This window comes from Mustela nigripes, chromosome 3 (assembly GCF_022355385.1).
Source record: "Mustela nigripes isolate SB6536 chromosome 3, MUSNIG.SB6536, whole genome shotgun sequence".
Classification (NCBI taxonomy): domain Eukaryota; kingdom Metazoa; phylum Chordata; class Mammalia; order Carnivora; family Mustelidae; genus Mustela; species Mustela nigripes.
Window position 1 is genome coordinate 105293302 of NC_081559.1, and position 13420 is coordinate 105306721.

General features: G+C 36.1%; 1 non-coding gene across 1 annotated transcript; it reads left to right on the plus strand.

The window, feature by feature from the left end:
- The first annotated feature begins 1218 nt into the window (after positions 1 to 1218).
- Positions 1219 to 1325, plus strand: LOC132014731 (U6 spliceosomal RNA). The gene has a single exon (XR_009403383.1). It is a non-coding gene; the product is annotated as a U6 spliceosomal RNA (small nuclear RNA).
- The last annotated feature ends 12095 nt before the right edge of the window (positions 1326 to 13420 follow it).

The window sequence follows — 13420 nt, forward strand, 5'->3', positions numbered from 1 at the left end:
AGAGAACATGCATGCACAAGTGTGTGCACATGCACAAGTGTGTGCACATGCACAAGTGGGGGGAGGGGCAGAAGGAGGAGGGAGAAGCAGATTCCCTGCTGAGCATGGAGCCAACTGGGGGACTCTGGGATAATGACCTGAGCCAAAGGCACATGCCTAACCAACTGAGCCATCCAGGCACTCTTAGAATCCGATATATTTAGAGCGTTATATGGAAGGTCCAAGGGGGACTGCTTGGGTTCTTAACCTCGGAATAATCATGTCCTAAGTGTATTTTCATCAACAACATACACAAGCTCTCCATGCTTCCCTCTCTTCCATAAACAAAATTCCACTGAACATTAAAAAATGAGAAAAGTAATAAAGAACTAACATATATATCTGATTAGCTCTCATCAGATATTAATTCTGTGGCCCTGCACTTTTGGTACAATAATTTTAAAAAATGTCGATTTAATTTCCCTTTCATCAAATGCCCTCCCTAAGGCACTGCTTCTTTGGTTTTAGACATGGTGTACTGTTTTTCTATAGAGCCCCACTCTGCCTGCATGTGGTGAGCTTAAATGTAATGGGGCGTATGCAAAAATAACACACAGATCCAATAGTCAAAACTAGACAGGATTCTCTTTCCTAAAAATGTGGAAAAGAAGGCTTAACACCACCACCTGCAATTAGAAAAGTGGTCTGCATCACGACAAGGTATTTTAGCCTCCCTCAAAGCTTTGGCATCTGTAGGGATAGCTCTCACTGCAAACAAAAGGTTAATAGCTGCGTTTTTCCAGCTGTTTGGCTTGAGCCAGATGTCTGAGTAGCCCAAACTACTTAGCTGCATATTAGTGCCACACAAACTACCGGCTGCTGCTTGTCGGGAGAGCTGTTAACTTCTGGAGAATATTGCACTGAATGTCATTACAATTTGAATTAAAATAAATTTGCTAAGTGGCTTGTATATTCGTGCTAGTACAAGGTAATCCTTGTTTAATGGAAACAAAAACACACGATTTCCTTTCTGCCTGATCTGAGGGACACCTTAAGGCTTTAGTATATCAACCCTCTCTGCTGTCTCTTTCTGTTTTCTGGCTGGCTTTCACAGTCCTGTCACTTGCCTACACATTACAGCGTATATACCAAACCCCTCCATCAAAACTGAATCGTATAAAAGGGAAAGAATTCTTGGAAAACACATTAGGTGTTCATACTTATTGAGAATATTGTTGTGTGCTGGCTTTGGTAGCACCTATTCTAAAATTGGAATGATATGGAGAAGATTAGCATAGCCCCTGAGCAAGGGTGACACTCAAATTTGTAGGAATGTTGTTATTATAGTGAACAATCACATACCACTCTATAGTTCATAAATAACAGCATTCGGTGCATGCCTTGGCTTTAGACTATGCTTTAGATTTAGTGCTTTGTTCTCTACATACTGTATCTGCAGGCTATATCTGCAGGCTGCATCGCACATCTGGCCCATTTGCATGCATGTTTTCTCATTGGTTCCTCATAATTATTGCAAGAGGCAGTTATATTTGCTGTCTTCCATTTCCTTGAAGGGAAAACTCGGAAGAGGCAGGTTGTGAATTTACTGATGGGTGATGATGCTGGGATTTATCCTTCAGGGCTATACCTCCACAGGCCAAGATTTTTGTATCCTTTCTTGTTTGGATCAATATGAATTGCCTCCTCTGTAGCCACTACTGACAACCACAGGATGAAGATTTTGATGCTGCGATTGGCAGGGAGAAGGAGAAACATTTCTGAGTTCAGTTCATAGCTGAGTGAGTGCCTGGGTGCCTAAGGAAGCAGCCTGGCTTCGAGGAGGTTCTCCCTTCCCAGTGGGCTCTCATTTGCCATTCTGAGCAGTTCCTGTCGTTTTCACCTATGAGATCTTTGAATTTCTCTCCTAAGCTGTCCACATGTGTTGATACCATACAACTACTCACTCTTCAAAAGAGGAAAGTGCAGCACTCATAACTTTAAAACAAAATTATTCCTACTGAATAATGAGAATACCTACTCTGAGTTGTAGGAAGCATTTATTTTATTTATAATAAGAAAAATGGCACTACAGTGTCTGTGTGGCTCAGTAAGCATCTGCCTTCGGCTCAGGTCATGATCCCCGGGGTCCTGGCATTTAAGCCTCGAGTTGGACTTCCTGCTCAGCAGGAAGTCCGCTTCTACCTCTCTCTCTGCCCTCTCCCCACTTATGTTCTCTCTCTCTCTCTCAAGTAATTAAATAAAATCCTTAAAAAATATTTAAAATAAAAGAAAAGAAAGAAAATTGGTGTTCACAAGAAAGGAAGAGCCACCATGGGTGCATGTACACGTACATACGTACACACATGTATGAGTGCTCTGCTGATTACGGATTGTTTTTACTCAATTAGTTTAGTTAATTATGAAAAATGATCTTGCAAAGATCCATACACTATCAACATTTTATAAAAACACGTCAGGAAATTTAATTAACATATATAACACCTTCTCTATTTTCTTCCTTGAAAGATGATATCATCTTCCTTAATGATCAATTGTAGCATGAGATAAGAACCCTGTCTCTATCTACATAATTTAAAGAAATATATTAAAGTGGCTAAACTGAAACATGATTCTGTATTTTATGTGAATATTATGGTATTCAGAGCCCTAGGAAAAGCGATAAAGAGGAAAATATAGGATCAGGACAGAATAGTACTTACTAAGAAATTTTTGAAACAATACAAAGAATGCACAAATGTGTTAAAATCAATAGATGTGTTTTAATTAAATGTGTCATATTTCAAGAAGTCTTAATACAGCTCTTCCATTTCTCATTAAATAGCTCTATAGCCTTTCTAGGTCCAGATGAGTGAGGGAGCATAAGGAAAAATCCTTCTTATCTCTTCCAAACAAGAAGGAAGGCTAGATAAAAATATATTTTTATGTTAAATAAAATATATAGGCCTTCCTTAAAAAAGGAAGGGGAGGGACACCTGGGTGGCTCAGTGGGTTAAAGCCTCTGCCTTCGGCTCAGGTCATGATCTCAGGGTCCTGGGATCGAGTCCCGCATCGGGCTCTCTGCTCAGCCGGGAGCCTGTCCCCCCCCCCCCCACTCTGTTTCTGCCTGCCTCTCTGCCTACTTGTGATCTCTGTCTGTCAAATAAATAAAATCTTAAAAAAAAAATAGAAATAAAAAAGGAAGGGGAAATCCCCACTAATATCTGGGATAAAGAGAAAATAACCTTAAATATCTATGAGAGGGGGAAGAAGTCAGATTTTCCACAATGTAGGAGCAATTAGTTTGACAATGGGTTTTTCTTCATTAAAAATAAATAAAGTTACTAAACTGTTAGTTATCTTTAAAGTACCTGATTTGAGAGTGCTTCCACTTGTTATACCATTACACTACATGGCAGGTGTCAGAGCAGAATCAGGCATTTAAGAAATATGTAGGTTATTAAAGTTTAATATCCATTGACTCTCCTGGAAGAAACCACTGAGAATGTGGAGGAGGAAAACACTGAACCTGGCTGGAAAAAGCAGGTTCAAATAAAACCTAACCAAAAAAAGTTTAAATATGTGATATTGGTTTCTTAGCATTGCTACGCCAAAGGCCTACAAATTTAGCTCTTTAATAAAACAAACTTATCATCTTAAAATCTGGAGGTCAGAAGTCTGAAATTATTCTCAATAGGCTAAAATCAAGACGTCTGGAGGTTTGATGTATTTCTTATACCTCCTTTCTCTCCTTGGGGAGAATACACTTCCTTGCCTTTTCCAGCTCTGAAGGCTACATGCATTCTTTGGCTCTTGGCTCTTTTCTCCATCTTCAGAGCCAAGAAAGTAGCATCTATAAACCTCCATTCTCTCTTCTGCTTCCATGGTCACATTTTCTTGTCTGACTTTCTTGCCTCCCATCTTTCCCTTTAAGGACCCCTTTGATTTCTTTGAGCCCACACGAATAATCCAGGAAAATCTCCCCATTTCAAATTCTGTAACTAATCACTTGTTCAAAGTCTTTTTTTTTTTTTTTTTTTTTTTCATTCAAGGTAACATATTCACAGATTCCAAGGATTAGAACATAGACATTTTAGGGACATTCTTTATTCTGTCTACCACACATTGATCAAGCTAAAAAATAAAAGGCGATAAAAGGAAAAGGGAAACAGTAGCTACATTTCTTTTATAATAAAGCAAGGGAGAAGAAACATGTTAATTATTTAGTAAAAAAGCATCAAATTAACATTAAAGAAAATAGAGGTTAGAAAATTATAAAATGGCAAAGTAAATGCACAATTGAGAAACTCAACAAAATGTTGATCACTTGAAAAGACTAATACATTTGATAAACTACTAGCAAGACTAACAAAGGAAAGTTCATGTAATGCACAGACCACCCATAATAGAATGCACATACATGAAAAATTAATCTGAGGATATCATAAACAACTATGTAAATCAACTTGAAAAAAAGATGAAATCCTAGGAAAATGTCACTTAACAAAACACACTCAAGAAGAAATAGAAAGTCTGAATAGTCCTAGATCTATGAAATAAATTAATTCATAATTAATGGGAGAAAACTGCTCAAGTCCTTTTGAAGGACTAGAATAAACTTGAAACTAAAATCTATCAAGATACTACAGGAAAGGGTGCCTGGGTGCTTCAGTGGGTTAAGCTGTTGTCTTCGGCTCAGTTCATGATCTTAGGGTCCTGGGATCGAGTCCCACATTGGGTTCTCTGCTCAGCAGGGAGCCTGCTTCCCTCTCTCTCTCTCTGCCTGCCTCTCTGTCTACTGTGATCTCTCTCTGTCAAATAAATAAAATCTTTAAAAAAAAAAAAGATACTACAGGAAAGGGAAATTCCAAACTAAATTTCCTCATAAACATACATGCAAAAACCCTGGACATAACATTAGCAGTTTAAATCCAGAGATATACTGATAGGATAATACATCATAAATAAATGAGTTTTATTCCAGAATACAAAGTTGGTTAAACGTTTGAAAATCAAACAATGTAATCCACTATAATAGCAAAATAAATAAGCAGCTCATTTGATCATTAACAGTTACAGAAAGTACATTTGATGTAACATAGCACTCATTCATAATGAGATTGTGTACTTAGAAAATTCAAAAATGTCTAGAGATAAATTATTAAAATTACTGAGTAAATTTAGTAAGATCTCTGGATTCATTTCAATATACATTTTTATAGGTATATTGTTACAAATAATTAAAAGATAATATTTCACAAATGGCTATCATTTATAGTACTATAAAGCAACTCTAGAAATAAATCTAGAAAAGATTGGGAAGACATTGATACAGGGAACTACAAAATACTACTGAGAGAGAACATAGAACATCTAAAAAAAAGGAATGGCATTTCATAGTAAGGGATTAAAGGCTTGATGAAATAAAATTGTTAAGACTCCCTAAAAGTCAGCCCATTGATATATTACAATTTCAACTAAAATCTGAGCTGATTTTTTTTTGTGTGTGTGTGAAAATTTTCACATTAATTCTAAAATGTATATGTAAGTAAAAAAGACCAAGGGTAGTGAAATTAATCTGGAAAAAGAACAAGTTAGGCAACTTATATTTGTAGATGTCAAGATTTATTATAATATTATAGTAAGGAAGACAGTATCTTATTCATGTAAAAATATACAGATAGAACAATGAAGGTAAAAGTAATAGATTTGTCTAATAAATAAAGCTTTATCAACAAAATACCTATATATAAAAAATTACCCTAACCTCTATTTTACACCATGCATGGAAATTAATTTGAAGTGGATCATGTAGATCTAATATTAATGGTAAAATAATAAAGTTTATTGAAGATTACATATAAGAATATTTTTATCATCTTTGAGCAGACAAAGTTTTCTTAAACAGAGCATGAAAAGTCCTAATTATAAAGGAAATGATTGATAGATTCGGTTATAGTAAACTTAAGACTTTGTGCTCATCAGAGCATACACTTAAAAGTGTGAGAATCAACCTGTTTCAGAGAGATCTAGCAGTCACTAAAAAAAGGCAGACAATACAATTTTAAAATTGAGCAAAAGACTTAAAACTCACTTTACAAAAAGTCTATCAAAATTGCTAGGAAAGACAACTATCATATGATCTCCCTGATATGAGGAAGTGGTGATGCAACATGGAGGCTTAAGTGGGTAGAAGAATAAATGAAACAAGATGGGATTGGGAGGGAGACAAACCATAAGTGACTCTTAATCTCACAAAACAAACTGAGGGTTGCCGGGGGGAGGGGGTTTGGGAGAAGGGGGTGGGATTATGGACATTGGGGAGGGTATGTGATTTGGTGAGTGCTGTGAAGTGTGTAAACCTGGTGATTCACAGACCTGTACCCCTGGGGATAAAAATATATGTTTATAAAAATAAAAAATTAATAAAAAAAAATTGCTAGGAAACATGAAAATGTGCTTTACATGATTAGTTATTGTAGAAATAAAAATTATGCTACAATCCGATGCTCTTACCTATGTATCAGAATGACAGTAATTGAAAACAAAGATAATTCTTTAGTACTAAAATTCTCTCATTTTGCTTGTGGGACTGTAAATTGATACAGTCCCTTGGAAATCTGTTTTACAGTATCTACTAAAGTTAAATTCTTGGATACTGTATGACCAGCAGTTTTATCACCAAGCATGTACCCAAAAGAATGGCATTCATGAAAAGATAGATAGATGATAGATAGATAGACCTATCTATCTTTAGTCATAGCTACAATGTTTATGTGAGTCCAAAGTGGAAACAGCCCAAATATTTCTCAGTACCAAGATGGGTAAATAAATTTTGTTATACTCACTTGTTTTCTTAATTTCTATTTCTTATTTTACATTATTATATCAGCTTCATTTTGATTAGAATACCTTACACAGAAATGATTTATTATTTTGGTATAAATAATTTAAGCAATATATAGCTAATTAATTTGGATTTTTTTTCAATCTGAGAATCTCCTTTTTAATAGTTAGGTTTAGCTTATATATATATCAATTGTGTTTATATGTATGTTTAGTGTAACAAGTTAAGAAATATTTACCTGTAAGGATAATCAATTACAGAGAATTTGAGAAGGACTTCTCTATTTTTATTTTAAATTTCTTTTCAGTGTTCCAGAATTCATTGTTTATGTACAACACACAGTGCTCCATGCAATACATGCCCTCCTTAATAACCACCACCATGCTCACCCAACCCCCCACTCTCCTTCCCTCCAAAACCCTCAGTTTGTTCCTCAGAGTCCACAGTCTCTCATGGTTCATCTCTCCCTCCAATTTCTCCTAACTCACTTCTCCTCTCCATCTTCCCATGTCCTCTGTGTTATTCTTTATGCTCCACAAATAAGTGAAACTGTATGATAAATGACCCTCTCTGCTTGACTCATTTCACTCAGCATAGTCTCTTCCAGTTCCATCCATGTTGATACAAAAATTGGTTATTCATCCTTTCTGATGGAGGTATAATACTCTGTTGTATATATGGACCATATCTTCTTTATCCATTTGTCCGTTGAAAGGCATTCTGGTTCTTTCTACAGTTGGTCGACTGTGGTCATTGCTGCTGTGAACATTGGGGTACAGATGGTCCTTCTTTTCACTACATCTGTATCTTTGGGGTAAATACCAAATAGTGCAATTGCAGGATCATAGGGAAGTTCTAGTTTTAATTTCTTAAGGAATCTCCACACCGTTTTCCAAAGTGGCTGTACCAACTTGCATTCCCACCAACAGTGTAAGAGGGTTCCCCTTTCTCCACATCCTCTCCAACACATGTTGTTTACTGTCTTGTTAATTTTGGCTATTCTAACTGGTGTAAGGTGGTATCTCAATGTGGTTTTGATTTGAATCTCCTTGATGGCTAGTAACGATGAACATATTTTCATGTGTCTGTTAGGCATTTGTATTTCTTCTTTGGAGAAGTGTCTGCTCATGTCTTCTACCCATTTTTTGATATGATTATCTGTTTTGTGTGTGTTGAGTTTGAGTTCTTTATAGATCTTGAATACCAGCCCTCTGTCTGCAATGTCATTTGCAAACATCTTCTCCCATTCTGTGGGTTGTCTCTTTGCTTTGTTGACTGTTTCCTTTGCTGTGCAAATGCTTTTGATGAAGTCCCAAAAGTTCATTTTGCTTTTGTTTTATTTGCCTTTGGAGACTGATCTTGAAAGAAGTTGCTGTGGCTGATGTCGAAGAGGTTACTGCCTATGATCTCCTCTAGGATTCTGATGGATTCCTGCCTCACATTGAGGTCTTTTATCCATTTTGAGTTTATCTTTGTGTATGGTGTACGAGAATGGTCGAGTTTCATTCTTCTACACATAGCTGTCCAATTTTTCAGCACTGTTTATTGAAGAGACTGTTTTTTTTCCACTGTATATTTTTTTTCTTTCTTTGTTGAAGATTATTTGACTGTAAAGTTGAGGGTCTATATCTGGGTTCTCTACCCTGTTCCATTTGTCTATGTGTCTGTTTTTGTGCCAGTATCAAGCTGTCTTGGTGATCACAGCTTTGTAGTAAAGCTTAAAATCAGGTGACGTGATGTTCCTAGCTTTATTTTTCTTTTTCAACATTTCCTTAGCAATTTGGGGTCTCTTCTGGTTCCATACAAATTTTAGGATTGTTTGTTCCAGCTCTTTGAAAAATGTCAGTGGAGTTTTGATTGGGATGGCATTGAAAGCATTGATATTTTGATCGGCATGGCATCAAAAGCGTAGGACATTAAAGCTATGCCAATAAAAATGTATCTCTCAATCACTCTCAATGTGAATGGCCTAAATGCTCCCATAAAACAGCACAGGGTTGTAGATTGGATAAAATGATAGGACCTCTCCATATGTTATCTACAAGAGACCCATTTGGAACCTAAGGTTACATCCAGACTGAAAGTAAAGGGATGGAGAAGTATCTTTCATGCCAATGGGCCTCAAAAGAAGGCTGGGGTAGTGCTTCATATATCAGATAAATTAGATTTTAGAGTAAAGTCTTTAGTCTAAATGTTCTTAAAGGTTCTATCCACAAAGAAGATCTAACAATTATAAATATGATCCCAATGTGGGAGCAGCCAACTACATAAGACAACTGTTAATCAAGATAGTCATATTGGTATGAATACATTAATAGTAGGGAATCTTAACACATCACTAGCAGTAATAGGTCATTCAAGCAGAAAATCAATAAAGAAACAAGAGAATTAAATGACATATTGGACTAAATGGACCTCATAGATGTATGTATACAGAACATTCCACCCTAAAACAATAGAATACTCATTCTTCTTGAGTGTACAAGGAACTTTCAACAGAATAGACCACACACTGGGTCACAAATCAGGACTCAACTGATACCAAAAGATTGAGGACACAGGGCTCACCCATCTCCCCACCCCCTACCCCTCCAAAACCCTCAGTTTGTTTCTCTGAGTCCACAGTCTCTCATGCTTCATCTCCCCCTCCAATTTACCCCAATTCACTTTTCCTTTCCTTCTACTGTTCTGTTTTTTTATCAGAATGGTGGTAAAAATTTATCAATCTGTGCAGTTAATATGTGTCTTTTGGAACACACATTATATGTCAATTAATACATGCCAGTTTAAAAATTTATGTAAAGTAAATGTGCTTTTTTGTTTTGTTTTGTTTTTATAAATTTGTTTTAATAAGAATTCATGGATTTAAACACATGTCCCCAAAATTTATATGGTATGTGATAGATATAATTCTAAATGAAAATATTTACCCAACCTCTACACAAGCAAAAAAATTTAAAGATGGATTTAAAAGCAAAATATGGAAGAGGAAGCATCAAATAATTGGAAGGAATAAAAGAGAGTATATTTATGGCATCAGGTAAGGAATATATTTTTCTAGAAGAAAGTAAAAAAGAAAAGATCAAAGAAAGAAAGATTATGTAATCTGACTTCCTAAAACACTACCATTTTTATAACAACAAAAGTAATCTCAGAAAGTATCATAAACAAAGTGACAGGAAATATGATCCATTAGGAAAATCAGTTTAGAATGTAAATAATGTTTAGAATTTTTAATGGTAATGTAAATTAGTATAAAACTTGAAAAACAAATTTTAATACCTATTAAAATAAAAAATGACTCAGCAAAGAATATACATGCAAAGAGTATATACATATACATGTATTATGTGTGTAAAAGAATATGTATATATACATACATGCACACACAAAGAGGATGTATAAATATAGACTCTGGTACAGGTACATGAATATTTATTGTATCAATACTTGTAAACAGAAAAAAAGTATATATGGCCTAAACATTCTTCAAAAGACAAATAAAATTAAATGTAATATTAAATACAATATATATTCTATATATCAGATAATGGGAAAAATTTATCTCAATGGTTATATAAAGGTAGATATCAAAGTATATTTTGAATGCAGCATATGTCCAAGTGATCACATTTATATGAGACACACGATCAATATGCTAATTTGTTAAGCCAGTGTAATGCATCCTTTTTGAAAATTAGTGTGTGTATATGTGTCTATGTGTATGTGTGCATGTGAAACTATAAAAATGGGTTGGATTCAAGATGGAGGTTACTTCTGACCAAGGATGAGAAATAAGAAGGGAATAGGGGAGAATGACATAGGGTATGGCACTAAATTATAATTTACTAAAATTTATTATTTTTTAATTTAAAAAATTTGAAACAAATACTAAATAATTTTATATGTGTACAATTCTTGGTAGTGTAATTCACATTTGATAATTTAATTATTCAACATTTTATAAAATGAAAATGTTATGGAAGGATGTTTTATTAGTGAGATAAATAAGTCAATTCAGGTGGCTGTAAGTTTTGGCAAGATGATTTGGAGACCAGATAAAAGGGTCAACTCTGGTTCTTGAGTCAGGGAAGTTAGCTTGTCATGCTGGAACAAAGGGATAAAGACCCTAGAGAGATACCACTGAAGATTTCATCCATTCTGTTTCTAAGTTAGAGTTGGGGGGAGGGGAACAGAAAGGAAGGGGAGGTCAGAGACAGTCAAACTTTTTTTTGTTTAATCTATTCATTAATTCAAAAAGTATTTATGAGCAAGGGGTAGGTAGGTTTTGCAACTATCCAAGCTGCCATCATTTCAACCAGGAAAGTTTCATTCTGTCCAGTGAATTGTGGTGAGCCCTCTGATAAGTGCAAATGGCCACTGTAGTACAGGAGAAAGGATCTCTTTGTGGGAACTAAGGAAGTTTTCCCAGTCTGGAGGGTTTTCAAAAGATGAGGTGTGTGGGGAGAGTAGAAAAGAGTTGCACACCACTACATGTAAAGAAATGGAGGCAGGAAAGATCAGGTGGGTTACTAAAATCATCTTGTCCTGCTCAAGCAGAGACTGTCTTGTGGGAACCAGCAGAATGGAGGCTGGAAATCAGGTATGAGGCCTCGGTGCCCAAAGCCCTTTCTACTGTTATGGGTGATTGAAAGCCATCTAGGCATTTCCAGACCAGGAATGATGGAACAATTTCTGTTTTGGAAATGGAATCCAGTCAGCTGGGCAGAAGAAATTCTCAAAGGAACAGAGGCCAGAGACAGAGGCTGCTAAAGAAAAACAGAGAATAAGAAGACAGAGGAGTGTAGATGGAAAGTTGGTCGGGGTTGGTGGAGAATTTAAAAATGAAAGTATGGCAAGGTTTGATGGCTATTTGGATATGAGAAGGCAGAAAGAGGGCAGATGTGATGCAGATGTGATAATGACTGGATTTTCATAGCTTCAGATAAGCACTTGTAAGTCATCCAATGATGTCCAGTTGGCAGGTGGAAATAGGAAAACCAATTATGGGTTTTCTTTTGCCTATGAATTTCAGGAAGCCCCTTTTACTCAGGAATCCCATTTGGACTAACAAGCTTCAGAACCACTACCTACTTCATGTCATGGCTTTGGCTGTGACAGGAAATTTTATTTATTGCATTGAATTTTCCTGAAGTACAATCAATATTGATACACATCGAAGGGAGAATCTTTCTCTTTTGACAACATATCATGAGGTGAAAATTTCCACAGAGAACAGAGAAATATTAACATTTGAAGACATTGAGAAAGGGTACTGATTGGTTTACTGAAAATGCTCAGGTTCGGATAAACTCCTAATACATCTGTATATTCTCAAATATAATCACCTTCCTTACTCTTAAAGTGTCATGATATTAAAATATTCTGTGGTCATGCAGACAGCTATCACTTGAACACACAAGGTTTTTAAGAAGGAAAAGGAACACCTAACTCCTTTGACAACTGGAAACATGACTTTAAATAGTTGAGGAAATTAGCCACTCAGAGTAGGAAGTCAGACTAAGAACTAAGTGCTGAGTCATTAATTTTGGGGAAGTCAGAAGGTGTCACTGAGTATTTGCTGGTCACTTGTTAGTGTCGAGAAATCGATTACTTCTTTGGCTCGAAGTGAAAGAGCTCTGAAGACACTTTGTCAAGATGTGAATGTTTTGAAAACAGTTATAATCATGGTCTCAGAAGTGGTTTAACACATATTCATTGGTCATGCTCTAACTCAGATTTCGAAATCCAAATATCAATTTAAACAATATGCCTGCAAGGTCTTGACTACCCAATTACATTGCTAGCTCCCTCAGTTATGCTTCCTCTAGCAAGAAGAATTTTTATTTCCTGAATCCCAGTGACATCTTCCTATCCACTTGTAAGATGCCTTATTAAGAGAAACACAGTATGAATTTTGATATTCATCTATTTTGTAATGGCTCACAGGACTAGGTCACTTTGCTTTGGGAGAGGGTGGAAAATCAGAAGGAAGTGGAAATTGCCATGTAGACCACTAGAAGAAGAAATTATACTTGAGAACAGGTAGAAGGAAGCTAGATTAGCCATGGTCAGAAGGAGTCCATGCATAACTTCCATCTCTGCCAAAACATCTGTTTCACTTTTGTTGCCATCATGCTAGTACTGAACGTCCAGTATCAGAGGCCGGTTGAGGTCATCTGGGTTAGGCATTTTGTGAGCTTGTGATCTAGTGCCTTTTCCATGGTTGATGCTCTCTGCTAGGCATTAATGTGTAATACAAAAGTTTTCATACTTTGTGCCCACTCCTCCGTCTCCCCCTCAGACCATCTCGTCCTTAATCTTCTGATTGTTCTTTATTCAGACCCTTGGACAGTGCCATTGTTCATTGCTCCTGAATTTACATATATTCTAATCTCAAGTTATTTTTTCTAAAGGTTTTTTAAAAAAGACATTACTTTATTTATTTGAGAGAGAGAGCAAGCATGAGTGGTGGGAAAGGGCAGAGGGAGAAGGTGAAGAGACTCCCTGCTGAGGAGGAAGCCCAACACTGGGCTCAATCCCATGACCTCTGGATCACAACCTGAGCTGGAGGCAGATGCTTAACTGACTGAGCCA